At 43.8% G+C, this 19,945-nt stretch overlaps 1 protein-coding gene and 1 long non-coding RNA gene across 2 annotated transcripts in view; one reads left to right on the top strand and one right to left on the bottom strand.

The window, feature by feature from the left end:
- LOC125430514 (autocrine proliferation repressor protein A-like) overlaps positions 1 to 19,945 on the top strand; it is a 435,445-nt gene that overhangs the window by 355,223 nt on the left and 60,277 nt on the right. The gene's annotated exons all lie outside the window — the stretch shown is intronic.
- LOC125430516 lies at positions 7,366 to 14,962 on the bottom strand. Its single transcript, XR_007244181.1, has 3 exons — positions 14,870 to 14,962; positions 8,341 to 8,467; positions 7,366 to 7,377 (listed from the first exon to the last, which is right to left on the bottom strand). It is a non-coding gene; the product is annotated as an uncharacterized LOC125430516 (long non-coding RNA).

Genomic DNA, 19,945 nt, shown 5'->3' with positions numbered 1-19,945 from the left:
AATGCATGGCACATCTGACAGAACTTAGCCCCCTTCCACGCATGCCGAATAATGCCCTTTCAATCCACTTTCAATGCACTTTATAGCTGGATTTCACTTTGTGAAATAGCAAAATCCACTTGTAAACAATTGTGCTAGATAGATATTTATTATTACGGCCTTTTGGCCAGCCAATAGTTTAATGTACATGTGAATACATAGCACTCCACTTATACAAAAATATAATATAAATTGTAAAATCCATTATAAAATCTATTAATAAATAACATTAGCTTCAGGCATTATTACAGTCCTCATCCCACAGTGCGGCTCTTTGTTTTAATAAGGAACTACGCTTGTTGTGTACCAATATACACAATATTGCTACCTTCTGTGAAATGGCAGAAACATGATCTTCTAATAATATTCTTACAGAATTCGTATCTGAGTTATCTATGAATGGATATACATGACGAGTTAACAATGGTTGGATCAACAGCTTCCTTTCACCTTCATGTAACTTGCAATGCAGTAAGATATGTGACATTGAGTCTACTTCCCCTGAGCTGCACACACAGGTTCTCCTGTGCCTTGGAATATTTTGGAATCGTCCCATTAGATTAGCTGATGGGAAGGCATCGGAGCGAGCCCTAGAAAAAGCCCATCGGCTTCTTGCTGATGTTATTACAGATAGATAAGGTGCAGCTGAAATACCTATCCATGATTTTAGTGGTTTATATAGAACAGGTAGCCGGGGAAAATCTGTTTGCATCTCAATGTCAGTAAGACATTGGTGGACCATACCCATTGCTCTGCTACTTCCAATCTCCAAAAGTTGCATTGGATCAAAGACCACTTTTCTGTCTAAGTTTGATACATAAATCTTTTACTACAACCATTCAGGGTAGGGTGTTGCTGCCAATAACAATACGAAGGCATTAATCCCTGGGGACAGAGGAAAAAGCACTTTTTTAAGCCCAGAATTTGATAGGTTAATGTTCCAAAAGATGGTCTCAACTTTTGGCCATCCCTGCCTTAATACTCTTCACATTAGCTGTACATTCTCGGTGTATTAAACAGAGTATCTCAGAAAAATGCGGATAGGACTCTCTCCAATCAGGCAATGTAAAATCTGGAAATCATTTGCCAACTTGAGCATATCTGTTAGAGTCCAATTGGGCTAAGGCTTTGGCCTCAAACAGTCTAACTGCACTTGGGATGAATCCGTTCCCCTGTGAGCGAAAAAACCTCAAGATTGCCTGTGAACTTCTTTGAGCCGATTGAATAACTGATTGTACATGGCCTGTGGGCTTCCCATTGTATTGGTACACCACTCCTAGATATTTGAAACATTTTGTTTGCTCTATCTGTTGCCCTTTCAGCTGCCATTTAGATCTCTTGAGTTTGTAAACAATTGTGAAAGTGGATTGAAAGGGCATTATTTTGCACATGTTGAAGGGTTCTAAGTCTTTTACCTGGACAAGGGAAGGAAGAAGGGAAAGAAAAGGGCAAAATATGAGATACTTACCTCAATGAAGAAGCCTCTCCATCCTTTTCCTGGAAAGGTCATTTATTTCTTATAAACATTTCTTTTCTGCATGAAGATAACAGAAGAGGATGACCTAAAACCATTGAATATTGCCTGGGAAGCTTAATAGTTCTTACAGGTTGGGCGGGGGGTGGTGCTAGTAGAAGCGGGGTGTGGGAAGTTTTACCAACTCAAAAAATGCCCATGAGTTCCAGCCACTCAATATCAAGTATTCAAATAATTTTCCAAAATGGTTTCCTAACAATATATAAAGAAGTCAATGAAAAAACATTATTAGTCATACAGGCATATCTCATTATTGAATGTGTATTATCAACACTTTACCTCAACACTTTACCTCACTTTACCTCAACACTTTACCTTAAATTGGCTGAGCTCGTTCCTCCGAGATCGGGGACAGCAGGTGTCATCGGGGGGTGAGATCGCCAAGCGTCGCCCCATTATGTGTGGGGTGCCGCAAGGAGCGATACTCTCCCCGATGCTTTTTAATATCTACATGCACCCCCTGGCGAAGCGCCTATAGTTCAGAGTTCTTCTTGGGCTGCAAAATTACCAATACGCTGATGACACCTGTTCTTGTTCATTAAATGGAGGGGCAGCCCCACCTCGGCCCCTGATGCTCTCCTGCGTTGTCTTGATGCTGTGGCTGGTTGGTTGAGTGCAAGTCAGCTGAAGTTGAATCCCACTAAGACGGAGGTCCTGTGGCTGGGCCGGGGGGAGTGTCCGGTGGCCTTTGGCCTGCCTACCCTTCTTGGCTATTACATGAGACATTAAAATTAACTTTGTCCGCCAAGAGCTTTAAAATTCTGGATCCATCTCTATCATTGGTGGTCCAGGTCACCATATGACAGCCCAGGCAGCTTTTTTTACCATCTGCGGCAGGCACGGCAACTGGCCCCATATCTCTCTGCTCTGGATCTTCCGGCTAATTTCGTGATCCATGCCACGGTCAATTCTAGATTAGATTCATTGCAACTTCCGCTCTACGCGGGCTTACCTTCGGCCATGATCAGGAAACTCGAAATTACAGACAGAATGCGTTGCCAGACTTCTTTCCGGAGCGCTAAATGCAGTAAGGGGACCGGATTACTCCGGCCCTATACCAACTGCAATTGGCTGCCGCATCGAGTACCGGGTCATGCGTTTAAAGCTCTTTGGTTTCCGACCTTTAAAGCCATTCGCTCTTGGTCCTGCATATGCTAAGGGACCGCTCTTTCCGCTTATATGTTCTTGTTCCCTCCTAGGCCCCTCCGCTCATCGGAGGCTTACCTACTGGCATTTCTGGCCCCATGGCGATCCGGCTGGCCTCTACAAGGGCCACAGGGCTTTTACGGCTCTGGCCCCTACCTGGTGGAACAGGCTTCCAGGTGAGATCAGGGCCCTGCGGGATTTACAAAGTTTCCGCAGGGCCTGTAAAATGGACCTGTTCCACCAGGCGTTTGGCCAGCCGGGATGACATCAACTGCAAAAAAAAGCAAACATCTGGCCTCCCGTGGGTTCATAAAAGGGGGAATAGAATAGCTGAAGCCATCTCTAGTTTAATATTTTATGTATTTTAATTAACTTATATATATGATGTTTTAAATTATTATTTTGTTGGAAACCGCCCTGAGCCTTCGGGGAGGACGGTATACAAATACAATAAATAAATAAATAAATAAAAATAATGTCAGAAAGACTAACAGCCCGATCTACAGGCAATGTATATTTGTTTGATCTATTTCCCCATTCGTTGTCCAAAGATCTAGGCCGCTACGCATGGCTTTATGCCCAGTTTGGAACCCCACAATGATCATCTGAAGCAGGGGTCCTAAACTAAGGGTTCAGGGGCCAAATCTCCCCCGGAAGACATTTATCCGGGCTCCGGGCTGGGCAGGTAGCTGATCTTCCCCTTCTCTATATCTCATTTTCCCCAGGTTTGTATTCAAGTGTATGCGACTCGCTACCTATTCCTAAGCGCTCGGAGGGGACCGTACCAATGCGGCAAAGGGGGGGGAAAGGCGGCGGAGCTTCAGGGCCGGATTGGAAGGGGACTGCGGGGGTGGGGGGCCCAGCCAGGGGCGGGTCGAAGGGCGGATGGATGGCGCCCTTCCGCCATGCACTCTCCGGTCTGGCCCCCGGCTGGGCTCTGGCCATGCGTGAACTGGCCCCTGTTTAAAAAGTTTGGGGACCCCTGATCTGAAGGATGTTAAGCTGGGAGAGAGTGATTGGCCCAAGTTCCCCCAGAAGTTTCCAGAACCCAGGAGGGAATTCAACCCGCAAATCATTACAAAACACCAGCTGAAACTGCTTTCATACACGGACTAGCTACCATAACAGTAGGCCAGGTATGGCCTATGTGCTCTATTTAGCTCGTTGATCTTAATTCCAGTAACACCCCTACATGAAACAATATACAAATTGCTGGAGGTTGTGAGTTTTCTGGGTTATGTAGCCTTGGTCTGAATATCTCTATTCCTCAGATTCCACTCGCCTCTTCAGTCATACAAACACACAGCCTGGAAAAACCCGCCACAACCTAACAGCAAACGTTTCACAAAATCCTTTCTGCCAGAGACTAAACATTTCTTTAACAAGGCATAACATGGCTTTGTCAGGCTATTCACTCAGTTCCCTTCCTTGAACCTTTGGAAGTGGGGCAGTGGGAGATGGGTTTGTTCCTTTTAAATTCATATATCATTGAACCTCCTGAAACAAAGTTTTTCCCAAACCTGGATGTAGAAGTCCAGAGACTCTCCTGAAGATACCCTCTGAAAGTTTTGCAGGACTGTGTAACTTTCACAAATGTGCACCGCCCAGCTCTGCACTAGAAATTCCCCATTCACAGCAATGCAGCAAAGTCACTGCAGAACGGCTAATCTTGGGCAAATTTCAAGTTGCCTGTCAGGGGTGCATTTTTAAAGCCAGTGGTGCCAAAGTTTTAGGATATCATCAGGAGACTGTCCTGATGATACTCTCCAAGTTTGGTACAAAGGAGTAGCCCCCATCTCCTTAGCTCCCATTGGAAAGAATGGGGGATAGGGGCACCCCTTTGGCCCCCCTGAACCAAACTGCACCAACTGGGGGAGAATCATCAGGACCCTGAAACTGTGGTGCCAATAAGACTAAATCTGTGTCCCCTACAGGCTGAAATGTGAAATAAAACCTAAAAAATAAAAACGCATCCGAATTTCTCAGATGTTCCCACAGATTCGCATGTGTCCAAAACTGCCAGGTTCGGGATTCAGCCGATCCGAATCCATTGATCCAAAACTGATTCGAATCCGAATCTGCCCGAATCTCTTTGGTATCGTCAAACTCTAGTAATAGGTTCCATGTGAAGAAAAAGAGATTCCACCTAATCATCAGGAAAAACTTCCTGACAGTAAGGGCTATTCAAAAGTGGAATGCTCTAACTTGGACTGTGGTGGAATCTCCTTCTTTGGAGGTATTCAAAGAGAGACTTGATGGCTGTGATGGATTCACCCAGAAAAGGGTTAATAGTTTTGCTAAGGTGCAGCCTCAACAATTCCCTTATATGGAAATACCTCCTGATTGGCTGGCAGAGGTGCAATTCACCTAGAGCCACAGGAAGGGGGAGCTGAGTCCTCAATACAGAGGCGTTCCTCCCATTAGGCTAAGTGGGCAGCTGCCCTGGGCGCAGCCCTGTGGGGGGCGCAGGTTTGTTTGTGGGATTTTTTGTATTTTCAGTGTTTTTAGGTTAGCAGCACCAAAATTTCAGGGATATTTTGGGAGACTCTCCTGATGCTATCATCCAGGTTTGGTGATGTTTGAGCCTAGGGAGTCCAAAGTTATGGACTCCCAAAGGGGGTGCCCCATCCCCCATTGTTTCCAATGGAAGCTAATAGGAGATGAGGCTACACATTTGAGGGTCCATAACTTTGGACCCCCTGAACCTGGGAGGTATCATCAGGTGGAAATCTTTTACTGATACCACCCAGGTTTTGTGAAGTTTGGTCCAGGGTCTGGGTGCCAAAGTTATGGACTCCTAAAATGGGATGCTCCTAAACGTGGATGCCCCCTATCATTCATTGTTTCCAATGGCAGCTAATAACAGAAGATGGGGCTACACCCTTTGGAGGGCTGTCCATAACTTGGGACCCTTGAACCAAACTTCACCAAACCTGGGTGGTATCATATTAGGAAGTCTCCTCAAAGATACCCTGGCAAGGGAGTTTGGTGCTGCTATACAATAATTACCACAATTGCACTCCCCTGCCAGCAGCAGGCACCTCCTCAAATTTTCCTCTGTAGATTTTCCTCTTTTTTTTAAATTCACCCGATTCGACATGGATTTAAAGGGAGAATCTGGAGGTCCCCAGCTCTAAACATTGCAAGCGATGCTGTTTCAGGGTGTGGGGAGAACGCTCAACCCCAAAACAGCATCATTACCTAAATGTTGCTTAAAGCGAAACTGGGAACCCCAGATTCTCCCTTTAAGGTGGATTTAAAAGGAGAATCTGGGCTCCCTAGTTTAAACACCATTGACAATGATGCTGTTTGGGGGGTGGATTCCAGCATCACTTGTTTAAACTAGGGAGCTCAGATTCTCCTTTGAAACATTGAAAGTGATTCCCCCAATTGGGGGTACTGGATACAACACCATAAAATGTTTTCATAGCAGTAATAAAATGCAGCATTTCATAGCAGCATTTTTCAATGCAGCATTTTTCAATGCAGTATTTCATAGCAGCACTTTGAAAATGTTTTCAAAAAATTATTTCTGCTGTGTGACATGGCTTAGTGCTGTGCTCAGATTTGTGAGTTGGGGCATATTCTATAATGTGATGGTGACTTTGAAACAACCTGGTGTAAAAAATCATTGCTTGGTCACAGTGGGGGAGGGTGACTGCCCATGGGGGGCACCAAACTCTTAGAAGTTTACATCTAGATACTACTGCGTAGAAGCTACAAGGGGGTGTGTGCTGCATTGCATTGGGCATGCACCTGGGGCAGTCAACTCCCTCAGGTTTTGCCCAGGGCTCCAGTTTGCCTAGTTACGCCACTGCCTCAATATCTCAGACTTAGAGAGAAACAGTGGCTGTAAGAGGTTGGATAGCCTGAAGATCTGAAATAGGGAAACTTCATGTGGGGGCCTTCCAAAAGTCAGTGACCATTCCTCTTTGGTGTTAAAGGATGGGTGGCCTCCATCTCCTATTAGCTCCCATTGGAAACAATGGGGGAAGGAGCACCCTTTGGGGAGTCCATATACGTTTGACCTCCTGAACCAAACATCAACAAACCTGGGTGGTATCCTCAGGAGAGTCTCCTAAAGAAACCCTGAATTTTTGGTGCTTCTAGCTTAAAAACTGTGTCCCCTGCCAAAAACTGAAAAAAAAAAAAACACTCAAAAAAATACAAAAAACACAAACCTGAATTTTTGCTCACCTGCTTAACGCTTCTGGTGCGTAACATGCAAAAAACTCTCTGGCTATTCATTGTATTTCTTTGCCTCTGATTGGAACTTCTTTCGAGAAAGCAGCAACATCTTCTAAATCAGCACTTTAGAAAGTCCAGGATAAATACTTTCTTACCGTACTTCTCTCAACGCCTGTGGTCCTAATCCATTTTTAATAGGGTTGTCTTGGGAAGAATTGCCAGCTGCTCTCTTCATCTCCTGTAAGTCTCGCCTAGCAGCAGTAGAAGCACAGAATATGGATATGTGCTATCTGCTTGAGAAAAAATAGCTTAATAACGACCTCATTTCAGCATCCACTGAAGATCAATGGGATTGGAATAACCCTACCTGCTGGTGGTATTATTATATCAACTGTGTCAAAGGCATGGTAAGACATAGACTCTGTAAGTATTGTAGGCAGTAAGAGGCAAATAGTCCTGCTGGTATTTGTCTAGGAAGAGAGAAAAGATGTTGGCATTGACATGAACAAAAACAAAGCTCCATCCACCCTTTAGAAGCCTTCTAGAAGTCTTGATGTGCCAGATCAGCTTAGTAGAGTGGAGTATTCAACTAGGCATCTGTGGGCTCCAGGCTTAAATCTGCATTCCTTCAGCCATGAAGCTTGTAAATAAAAAAATGATTTTTTTGTTTAAACTTCTACAAGCCTCTAATGCCAGTTTATTTTAGCCATGCTTTTGTGTCTGCAAATACCAATTACTTCTTATGTTCTTACACCCCTATCTCCCTCCACAATAGGCAGCAGGTGCATAAAAAGAAGAAAGTGGTCCTTCCATTGCAGAAGTTTGGCAGCATCTCCCTCCTCCTCCAGCAAATCAGTAAAAGGCAATTATTCTCTAGTGGGAACTTGGAGGCCATGATTAGCCTTTTTGCTTAGGGGAAGAGACGCTTCTGGACAAGAAGCAAATGGTCACTAGGGAACCAAATGGCAGGCACCTCAGCAACTACCTGCAACTTGGGATCAATGATAGAAGGAGAAGATAAAACAGCACAGCAAAAGCCTATTTGAAAAGAAGACCTCACTTTAAGATCTGTAATAACAGAAGGAAGCAAGGAAGCAAGGAAGGAAGGAAGGAAGGAAGGAAGGAAGGAAGGAAGGAAGGAAGGAAGGGAAGGGAAGGAAGGAAGGAAGGAAGGAAGGAAGGAAGGAAGGAAGGGAAGGAAGGAAGGAAGGAAGCCCCAGTTTTGGATGTCAGAAAGGGCGCTGAGCATCCAGGGCTGCCTTTTCCGACGACATTTGCTTCTTAAATATATATTTTCTGCACCTAGCTAAGCTCTAATTTTTTTGAGAAAACAAGACTTCAAAAATAAAATTTTCAATTGTTGGGGGGAAAAGAAGCTAGATCTACATCTGTATCTTTCTGCAGATGATCACTGAATATGAAATTTCAGCCACCATGTTCATCTCCCAGGAGATCTTGTAAGGTGTATATTTCTTTTCAACCACCGTGAAGTAAAAAGAGGTAATTCTCTGCAGGAGTTTGTTTTTCCGTAAATTCAAATAATCAGTGTTTGGCATGATTCTGGAAAGAAACAGTAGCAAATAAATGAAGCACTTAGTTACTTAGGTTGAAATATAGAGAATTTTTCTGCCGATGAAATGCTTTTTCCTCCTGTCCTACCCTCCCCACCTTAAAACTACAGTAATAAAAGACCGCATCCATCCATTTGTGTCATATGTGCCTCACAGCTACAAGCTCAAAACTGTCCACTAGCTACAGGATGATTGTGCAAATTGCACGTCAAACAGGAAAGGGTTTCAAATATCCTGGACTATGTAACCCCCAGATAACCCCTTCCCATTCATTTTTCAAATAGAGCACATGGTTGTCTGTGACAGGCATAAATCCTTAGAAACTAAAGCCAGGAGCTACAAAATTGATCTCAAATTTCAAGACATTAATGGGTGTTGCTGTGCTCCAACTGGTGATAAATGGTGGTCCTAACTCGCCTCCTGGGAAAAAGCAGGGAGCCGTGCGGAGACAGAAACTGGGATAAAATAGCCCTGGTATGTATGATCCCAGTTCTAACCCGGTTCAATTGTGCCATGCAGAAAGGGTCTATGACTCAGTCTCTGCAGCTCAGTGAACGGGGGCTTAACTAAACCGGCAAGGTTAATGCATAGTCTTTTGTGAGGGAGTTTAGGAGAGGGCTTTTTGAAAGGGAGGCTGATAGATATGCCTCTGGGCTATTTAAGACAACTAAATATGGCTGGTCGGGAAGTTGCTGACGTCACCTGCAACAGCTTTGGTGTGTCAGTTTTTTTGCTGGAGGATGTGGGTAGCTATACTTGCAGCAAGTTCAAGTTGGTTGCTCTCTTGGAGGAGAAGGTCCAGCAGCTTGAGACGCAAATATCTACCTTTCTGTCTGTTAAGTAGAACAAGGATTTACTCGAAAGAGTGGAGCAGATAGTACTGGGTGATGAATACAATGAGGATCTTTCTGAGGAGGACGGCAGCTCTCAAACAAAGGAGGTGGCAATTGGAGGAGTGCATCTCATAGAAGAAACGGTCCGTGAGTCTGAAGCTACAGAATAGATTTGAAGTTCTCTCTGTCTTGTCAGGGCGGATCAGGAACAGGCACAGGAGCAAGAAAGTCAACCTTCAGATACTGTGCAAGTGGCAGAGGGTTCAACCCATGGAATGGCCCCTGCAAAACCCCAGAGCAAACATGTGATGTTGGTCGGGGATTCCCTGGTGAGGGGAACAGAAGCAGCGATTTGCAGGCCTGACAAGATGACTCGAGAGCAGTGCTGTGAACCTGGGCAAAAATCCATGATCTCACAGAGAGGCAGAAAAGACTTGTCAAGTCCACTCACTGCTATCCCTTTCTGTTGATCAACATGGGAACAAATGGCAGTGAAAGATGGAGCTTTCGGGACATCACCAGAGATTTTGAGGCTCTGGGAAGGAAGCTGAAGGATTTTGATGCACAAGTTGTCATTTCATCTCTACTCCCAGTTGGAGGGCATGGCCCAGAGAGGGAGAGAAAAACATAGGAGAGGTGAACAATTCGTTTTGCAGGTGCCACTGGGAACATTTTGGCTTCTTGGACCATGGTCTACGGTTTCATGAAGATGGACTGCTGCAAAGGGATGGGTTGCCCTTCATGGCTGTAGATAGAAAGTTTTTACTAGGAGGCTCACAAATCTGATCAGAAGGATTTAAAACTGATTTATGAATAGAGAGACAGTATTCAAGTGGGCAAGAGTTCATTAAGTGCTAGAGATAATGGTCCAAAGGTTATTGAGAGAACTGAGCAAATAGTTCTAGAACCCGACAGGCAGAGCGTAGCTACAATGGGGACATCACGCAAAAATAGTAGGTCTGCTTAAGGCTTTTTGTATTTGTTAGTGTTTTTTCCATTTTTGGTCTGCAGGTAGGTGCAGTTTTTAAGCTAGCTGGGGTTACTCATATTAGGGTCCATAACTTTGCACCCCCTGAATCAAACTTCACTAAACCTAGGTGGTATCATAAGGATAGTCTCCTGCTGATACCACCCAGGTTTGGTGAAGGTTGGTTCAAGGGGTCCAAAGTTCAGGGGGTCCAACTACTATTAGCTCCCATTGGAAACAATGGAGGATGGCATCAGCCCCTTTGGGGGTCCATATCTTTGGACCCCTTGAACCAAACTTCACTAAACCTGTGGTTTCATCAGGAGAGTCTCCTGGAAGATAGCCTAAAAATTTTGGCAATTGTTAGCTTCAAAGAGGCTGTATGATAGGCTGTAATGGTCTGAGTTGATCTTGTTCCCATTATTGCTTCAGCATTTGTATTGGAGATCTTCAGAGGTGTACTGTACAGAGAGAAGTCTGTTATAAAAGAAGTCTAGACACAATGTATAACAGAGTTCTCTCTGTGTTACACCTCTGAAGATACCAGCCACAGATGAAGGTGAAACATTAGGAACAAGATCTATCAAACCATGGCCACACAGCCCAGAAAACCCACAATAACCAACATTGAAAACAATGCTGATTGGGGGGCAGGTGGGGAATATACCCTGAAATAGTATCACTTTAAATGTTGTTTAAACTAGGGAGCCCAGAGTCTCTCTTTAAGGTGGATTTAAACATTAAAAGTGATGTTGTTTCAGGGTGGATTCCCCCCTTCAAAAAATAGCATCACTTTCAATGTTGTTTAAACTAGGGAGCCCTGGGTGTGTTCAGATTTGTGTGTTGGGGCATGTTCTATAATGTGATGGTGACTTTATTTATTTATTTATTGTTTGGATTTTTATACCGCCCCATCCCCAAGGGGCTCTGGGTGGTGCACAACATAAAATACAGTTAAAACACTGGCTAAAACAATTTAGAACAGCAATAACAATGAGAGGCGTTTGAGATGACCGGTACAAAAAATGTTGTTTGGTCATGGTGGGGGAGTGAGGCTGCCTGTAGGGGGGGGGGCTCAGATTTTGCTCCAGCCTCCATTTTTCCTAGCTACGCCTCTGCTGACAGGGGAGGGGAAATAACCTTAAATAAGCAGCCAGGAGGAATCAACCATGGTCTTAGATGTCTCTACACTAATTGAATTGAATTGTATTGTATTATTACTTACACAATCAGGCAAGTCATACTAGCCTGACAAGGCCTTTGATCTCCATATAGCAAACCAAAAGGCTTTCAATAAATTGCCCAAAAGGAGCCAGCAGTCCAATGGCAGAACAAACAAAGGATTGGCTTACAGCATGGGCAGGATCAAAGTGGGATGAGTCTCATGATTGGAATTTAAAAATAAACCAACTACAGAAGGACAAGGGGTAACACTGTATGTCAGGTATGAATACACCTGTGAGCAGGTTGATAAATCCTGGAAGCCAGGTTGAGAGTATATGGGTAAAAATTAAGCTGAAGAGAAAAATGGGTGATCTCATTGTGAGGGTCTACTGAAGCCATACTGAAGAGCTAAATGATTCCTTCCTGCGATGAACAAGCTTTCAGAAAGGAGAGAAGCAGTAGTAATGGGAGATTTCAATTATTCTGATAAGCTGGGTGTTAAACTCTTCCTAGCTTATTAGGTCCAAAAAATTTCTCACTTGCTTTGTAGACCATTTCGTGATCCAGAAGGTAGAAGAGGTAACAAGCATATTGACTATGTTAGATCTGCTCCTAACCCAAAATGATGACCTGGTTAATGGGGTAGAAGTGGTAGGATTTTTAGCTGCGAAGGACCATGTTCTCCTGGAGTCCATTATACAGTGGGAAAAGGATGCCAAGTTTTCTCAGATGTGTTTTGTATAGTTTAAGAAAGCTGGTTTCACGGAACTGAGGAAACTACAACATGTGATCCCATGATTAAGCATACTAAAAGAGAAGAGGGTGCATGGTGGATGGGAGTTTCTTAAAAGTGAGACCTTGAAGGCACAATAGTTCCAAAGAGGAGGGAAAATAGGATGTTTCTAAGGAAATCAGGATGGATGTCTAAAGAACTTTCAACTGAGCTCAGATTTCAAAAGGACATGTAGAAGAAATGGAAAGAAGGGGACATCAAAGGGAAATTCAAACAAATGTCCAGAATGTGAAGGCAGAAAGTCAGAAAAGCGAAATCACAGAATGAATCCAGGCTTGCTAGAGAGGTTAAAAACAATTTTTAAAAGGATTTTTGTTATTTTCACAAAAGAAAGAAAGAAAGAAAGAAAGAAAGAAAGAAAGAAAGAAAGAAAGAAAGAAAGAAAGAAAGAAAGAAAGAAAGAAAGAAAGAAAGAAAGAAAGAAAGAAAGAAAGAAAGAAAGAAAGAAAGAAAGAAAGAAAGAAAGAAAGAAAGAACAAGAATATGCCAGGGTCACAAAGTAGAAAAGATGGCAAAATACTAACAGAGAATAGAGAAAAGACAGAACTACTCAAAACCTTCTGCCTCTGCCTTTTCCAAAAGGAAAACAGTACTCAACCAGGGAGAAATAGAACAGAAGATACAGTAGGGGAAATTCAGCACAGAAGAGATAAAGAGGCAGTACTGGAATACCTCGCTATTTTAAAAGAGTTCAAATCTACTGGGCCTGATGAAGTACACCCCAGTGTATTAATAGACCTGGCAGAAGCAATCCCAGAACCACTAAGTAGAACATTCAGAACTCCTGGAGAAAAGGGGAGAAGTCCCAGCAAACTGGAGGAGGACTAATGTTGGCTAATGGAGGCTTGTAAACAGAGGCTGGATGGCCATGTGTCGGGACTGCTTTGATCGTGTATTGCTGCATAACAGAAAGTTGGACTTGATGGCCCTTGTGATCTCTTCCAACCTTATGATTCTATGATTTGATGAGACGATCATGTAATTTGCAGGGTAAAAAGTCACTTGTGATTGCAGGCAGGCCTAGTTCCAAATGAGCCCTTCCTCAAAAACCACAAAAGACCTAGAAGGGGCTCTACTTCATCCTCTTGGCTTTCACTGACAGGAACCAAGGCTCCAAACAGTAGCAATACTTTTGAAAGTGCCAAACAAAAAACTACCAAGGGTGCATTTGTTTCCTGAAGTTACACAAGAGTGGCTACTTTTTTTAAATCTCTATGTGTATTGGGAGGGAGTAAACTCCCATCGCCTTTTTTCTCAGATGGGGAAGAAAGATGTGTCTTGCCTTGTTCCTGGCTTCATTTCCTTGGATTTAAATACCCATAATTTTGGCAAAGGTGAGGATTAGATTTGCACGCAGGGATCCAAGAGCAGCTACCCCATTCCCTGTACCTTTGCTTCCTCCCCCCCTACTTTTCTTGTCTCTCACACTTTCTCTCAAGCCACCCCCCTCTTTTCTTACTCTCTCTCTCTCACTCCCCCCTACTCTGTGCCTGTCACTTTCTCTTTCTTTCGAAACCCCCCTGCCCATCTCCATCACTCTCTGCCCCATTACCCCTCCTCCCCCACATACCTGCTAATTCCTCCCCCATAGCAGCACTGGCAGCAGAAATCACAATACGTCTCCCCACTACAGAGATGAGTTCCCAGCTCAAGTCAGGAAGTACCTGGATATCTGAAGGTAGAGCCTGGGGAGGGACAGGTGTTGGTACAGAAGTGACCCCAGCTGAGTATAATGCCCTCACATCTATCCTATGCAGCCATTTTCTCCAGGTGAACTGATCTGTGTCACCTGGAGATTGCTCAGAATCCCAGGAAATACCCAGCAACTACCTGGAAGTTGGCGACCATAACTATACTTCAGGTCCCACTCACACCAGGCTCAACCCCTCAGTTCTCCAGGAATATCCAACCTGGAGTTGGTAACGCTATCTCATACCCACCCAACAGCCAACCTATTTCTATCTACCCCTTTATATTCACCAGTTCTCCCCTTGGCCTCACCTGGCAACCTCTGCCTTGGAAAACTATGACTGAGATTTGGGTTGCTGGCCACAGGGTCCAGGCCAGTTGGATGCCAACCCATAAGTCCTTTCCCCTTTCCATGCCTCATTCTCTCCTTCTCTACCATTTATCTGCCTCCCATCTTCAGAAATAATTATTATTTATTTTTTTATTTGTATCCCAACATTCTTCATAGTGGGACGAGAGCAGCTTAAATCATTCTGCTCTCCTTTTTATACACACCACACATCCTCTGAGGTTGGTTAGCCTGAATGTATTTGACTAGGCCAGAATCACCCAATGTCCTTCCTCAGCAAGACACAAATTGGAAGCTGGATTTCCCAGCCCCTGTCCTGAAGCTCTAACTGCTTGTGCACCTGTTGCTGAACAGTAGTCAGAAGCCAGGTCTAGTTGAGTCATTCAAGTCAGGGGGTATCTAGCCACCCAAAGGGACCACTGGATGACAACAAGCTCTGTTGATACAGTTAACTTAATGCTACCAACCATCCAAAACTATACTGCTTTTCAAATTCCTCGGGATTTCTGCCATTCCTACCACCATTATGATTCAGGAATAAAAACAACAGTTGTTCCCTTCAGAAAGTAAAACTGGTGTTTGGGGTATGAACTTACAGGATACGTTTCGGGCCTTCCAGTTGAGAAAAATAAAATCGTGAGTTGTCCGGTGGGAAGAACTCATCCCCCGACAAAACAATTATGTACTTGGTTACATTCCCAGATATCGGGCTCACAGCCTCTTGGAGAGGGAAAATCCAAAGATTACTTGCTATGGCAGGTGGATGAATGTCCCACCCCAATTCTGATTCCAGTTGAGCAGAACTGAAGAAGAGGCACTGCTCACCACAGAAGGAGAGGGACCTCCCTTCACAACAACAACAACCACCTCTATTAGGCATTTAAAATAGGCTCTAGAGCATTACCAGACAAGAGGGGGTCCCTTTCCATCACTGATGGATGTCAATGAACCCCTTTGAAACTCTCCTTCCCATCACTGCTCTTTTTCTCACCAGAAATTCAGTGTGTCTCTGCAAAGATGCTTCCTTACCCAGGGGGTCCAAGTGAGAAGCCAGCTCCTGGAAACGGGGGTTGTCCAACTCTTGGGTTATATTCATCTTATAGAAAGGTCTCATCATATATGACCAGCCACAATATGCTCGGTAATGGTGTTTGAAAGACTTCAGAAAACGAGAATTAGGCAATAGAAAAACAGATTATTAAATAATTGTTTCTTTTTTCTATCTATTGCATTGAGCAACCAAGTGGAGAGAGACTAGGCAGCTGTGAGAAGAATCATGGAAACAGGTCACAAGCAATATACAAATTGATGAAGGATGTGAAGGCACTGCTTCTGATTATCTATGATTGGAAAGTTTTTAGAGAACTTGCTTTATGGGGATATTTGACTGCCAGTTCAACCTCACCTCTGTGAAATTCAGGAAATCCATGGCTACGGGAGCAATCGCTTCAACCCTCTTGTCAACTGCTGCTGTCAGCCAGGAGATCCACCCACCCTTCAAGAAGAAGAAAAGGGTAAAAGAAGGAGATGAAAGTGGGTGGGGAAGAAATAAACAGTCGCCCAGCAGCTGCTAGTTTTCTTAGTGGCCCTCATTAGGGCAGGTGGAATACAAACTATGCAAATAAAGAGAAATAAACTTTTGAGATTGCGAAAATGGAACAAGGGGGATAACCCAAACACACACCAATAACGATAACAAAGTCTGAACAACAACTGCTATCCTCAGGCTATCCACTCACACTTACCAGGCCCAGGCCTGCTATTGTAAACTTTGTGACATTAGACCATACTCTTTCTTCACGTAGTCCGTGATGGTGTCCATGGCTCTCACAACAGCCTGCAGAGACAAAACAGGAGTACAATCTCCTCATGGGGAGCAGGAGATGTTGGCATAGAGGTTGCTTGTGTGGTACATCTTCACAGAGACAAGCCAAAGTCCACCCCAAGAAAAAGTTTTTAATTTATTCCAAAGCCCAGCAGGATTTGCAAAGCTAATAATTATGAGACAACCAACATGCTGCAAACCAGAGTCATTGATTTTGTAAATGGGTGTCACTTTATTCAGATTAGTATGATGAGAAGTCAAACCCTTATAATTTGATAAGTAGACAGTGCTTCACCATGTCTATTGAAATGCTACTTTGCTTTGGGCAAACTCCACTCTGGTGGCTCCTGTCTTTGCACGTGGAGGTAACAGAGATCCAAGAGATGTGAATATTTTCCTACCACACCTCTGGAAATGTCTCACCAAAGCCCTTCCCCCATCCCACAAGAGTCTTCTCTAGGGCCTGCAAGGATCATGACCTCAGAGCAATGTCTCTGGGTTCCAAACCAGAAACCAGAAGAAAAAGCTGATAGTTCAAAAAGCTTTACTGTGACTGGCCCAAGGTCACCCAGCAGGCTTCATGTGGAGGAGTGAAAAATTGAATCTCCTTTTTCAGGGTAGACTTCATTGCTCTTAAGCACTACTCCACACTGATTCTCTCAAGGCAGTTTAAAACAATATCAATGAAACCATGATAAAAGACATAACAAAACTATATAAATAAAACTTGAAGATAATTATGAAGATCAGACCACAATTGGTCTGTGTCCCATTAAGAAGAATTAGGTAGACCCGTCCTCTGCATGGCTGCTTGTTCTCTTATACCACAGAGGACAGGTCTACCCAATGCTTCTGAATGGGAGGTAAACCAGTCCTCCAAGTGCCTAAGATGCTTATGTTGTGTATGTGAAGCTTCAAAGATATCTCATTTAAATAAATACAAAACAATCACTGAAGCACCATAAAATGCTGGGCGGGAAACTGAAACTGATGAGAGCTGTAACAGTCAGGCAGGAACAATAAGACATCTCCTGAGCTCTGCACAGTCCAGCAGGAAGGAAGATTGCAGATGAGTCTGCTATTTAGCGTCCTCAAGATAGCATGGCTTGAGCACAAAAAAAGAGGTCATGAGAACATTTGAGGAGAAAAGCTGTATGGACTTCCTCCCCAAGATGATATTTTTTGCATCCTCATGACGTCTTATTTGTGCTGTACAGAATGGGAAACTCGTGAGTTACGTTCTAGTGCAGACAAAGGTGCAGGATATTGTGACAGACTGCTTAAGAAAGGTTTAATTTTAGAGGGCAGTTCTGACAGAAAAGGAATGTAAAGAGTTAACCCTGAGCTCCACCTGATTGGCTGGCTTGGACTCCAGCTGTCTAGAAAGGACAGAGGGTGTGTTCGTAGGCCAGAAAGGGACAGGAGAGATGAGAGAAAGAGTTCTCATAGCAGAGAGAATGAGAACTTTGCTTCTCAAAAGGCTAGATAACCCGTTTCTGGTGGAGGACTGGGAAAGCCAGCGGTGGGAAACCTGAGCCTTAATCCAAACAAAAATATAATCACAGAAACAATACTTAAAACACATGGAATGCTGGCCACCAACAGCATGGTCTATCAGTGGGAACAGAACTGACCAAGTCAAAAATTTCAACTACTTGGGAATCCGTTTCCAATATAACCTGAATTGGACCAAGCAGTACAAGCACATCTCTTTCTCCACCAATCAGTGCGCGGCAGCAATTAGGCAGTTCTTCTACTCCCGGGGGGGGCAATGTGTCCCAGCAGCTGTGAGAGCCTTTGAAGGCAGACTGATCCCAAAAACCTTGTATGGCGCTCCAATCTGGCTAAATCATAATCTAAAGCCTCTTGAGTCTACACAATCTAGCTTCTTTTGCAAACTTCTTGGAATTTCAAACAGCGTGTCATATCTCTCTTTATGTTCAGAATTAGGTCTAAATCTTCTCGAAACACATTTATGGCTCTCCTCGCTTTGATTTTGGCTGTGCCTCCATTTCCGATCAGACCAGGACAGCCTAACAAAGTGAATGCTTTCAGATTCCTATGTTTCCACTCGGAGTCTTCTGATCAAGAAAAAAAATTAATTCGTTAGGCTTCGCTTTAGATTTCTTCATAAACATGAAGCCAAATAGTCAAACTTCTGTCGCTAAGGCTACTTGACATTGAAAATCAACTGCTTTCTACTTAACACATGAAGGGCATTTTACCGGAGGGCTCCCACCCTCTTCCCTTCAGTAAAGGGCTACCAAGGTACTTTTACAATATATCTTCACCATATCTCCGACGTACCTTAATGCTAGCCAGACTGAACACCCTACCTTCAGCAGTCCTGAGCGGCAGATTTCTCCAGAACCCATAACAACAAAGAACATGTCCCTGCTCACAAAAAGCCATCGAAACAATTGAGCACGTCCTCCTAGATTGTGAACTATATACTTCATCTAGAAGACATTTTAGAAGACTTCATCTAGAAGACTTCATCTAGAAGGATTTTAACCAGAAAAGGTTAAATCCTTCTTTCTGCTTTGTGATCAGTCTCCTCAGAGATCCCTAGACGTTGCCAAATTCCTGGCGCTGGCACAACAGATTCTAGTTTATTTATTTATTTATTGTTTTAACTGCTGGAAATGTCCGAACCTACTTATCTTAAACTTGATTCTCCTCAACCTCCCTGTTGTATTTTAAACTTATGCCAATAAAAAGGTTGATGATGATGATGATGATGGAAGGCTTGGTTATAGATATTTGCAGAGAAAACACCTAGATACGAGCCATAGAGTCTCTGAGGGTGTATGTTATTTTATAGGCAGAGTCAGGAGTGGGATCCTGGTGTGATACCCAAGAGCCTGCTCTGTGAAGCCCAGTGTGCCTCTTCTTTAATGGAAGGAGTAGGATATCTAAGTATATGCATCTGCAAGAGGAAGATTTCCCTGAACAAAGTAGTTTAGGGAGCAGCAGTGGCGTAGTGGTTAAGAGCAGGCGCATTCTAATATGGAGGAACCAGGTTTGATTCCCCGCTCTGCCACTTGAGCTGTGAAGGCCTATCTGGGGAATACAGATTAGCCTGTGCACTCCAACACACAGCAGCTGGGTGACCTCCACATGAAGCCTGCTGGGTGACCTTGGGCTAGTCACAGTTCTTCGGAGCTCTCTCAGACCCACCTACCTCACAAGATATTTGTTGTGGGGGGGGGGAAGGGAAAGGAGATTGTCAGCCCCTTAGAGTCTCCTTACAGGAGAGAAAGGGGGGATATAAATCCAACTCTTCTCTTCCAACTCTTCTTCTTAGTGAAGGAAATTTTATAAAAATTTAGTCAAAAACCTGTTTGTAACAACAAAGGTATTTAACTTAGAACTGTCGGTAACTAAAGATTAATCAAAGTATTTCTGCCTCGGGGGTGGGGAGCTTAATTTATATTCTCTGAAACTTATATTCTTGTAAATCTGTAAATAAGTGTTCCATCTTTATTAACTGGTTAACAAGTCTCATGGAGTCTTTTAAAGAGTGTCCAATCCAGCCTGTCCAGAGTAAACAGATTTTGGAGGGAAAAGTGAAATCTCCTTACAGTGTTAATCCGTGTTCCCTCAGAGGTGGCAGTGAGAATAAGCCTGACAGGCTCTCTTGAAAAGCTTAGGGGTGTGCCTGCTCACTATTCGTTCAGCGCCCACGCCACCTTTACCAGAGATGGCTCGGGGCGACGATCATACTTTTGCAATTACCTTGATGATTGGGAACTGCACAAGATCGTGCGCGGGGGCAGTCCCGTTATTTATGAACCTCCACCATGAACATGCAACTATATCATATCCAGTGATGTTCTTGCATCTT

This window comes from Sphaerodactylus townsendi, linkage group LG04, assembly GCF_021028975.2.
Source record: "Sphaerodactylus townsendi isolate TG3544 linkage group LG04, MPM_Stown_v2.3, whole genome shotgun sequence".
Lineage (NCBI taxonomy): Eukaryota > Metazoa > Chordata > Lepidosauria > Squamata > Sphaerodactylidae > Sphaerodactylus > Sphaerodactylus townsendi.
Note: the sequence above shows the minus strand (reverse complement) of the source record. Positions and strands in the feature narration are given on the sequence as shown.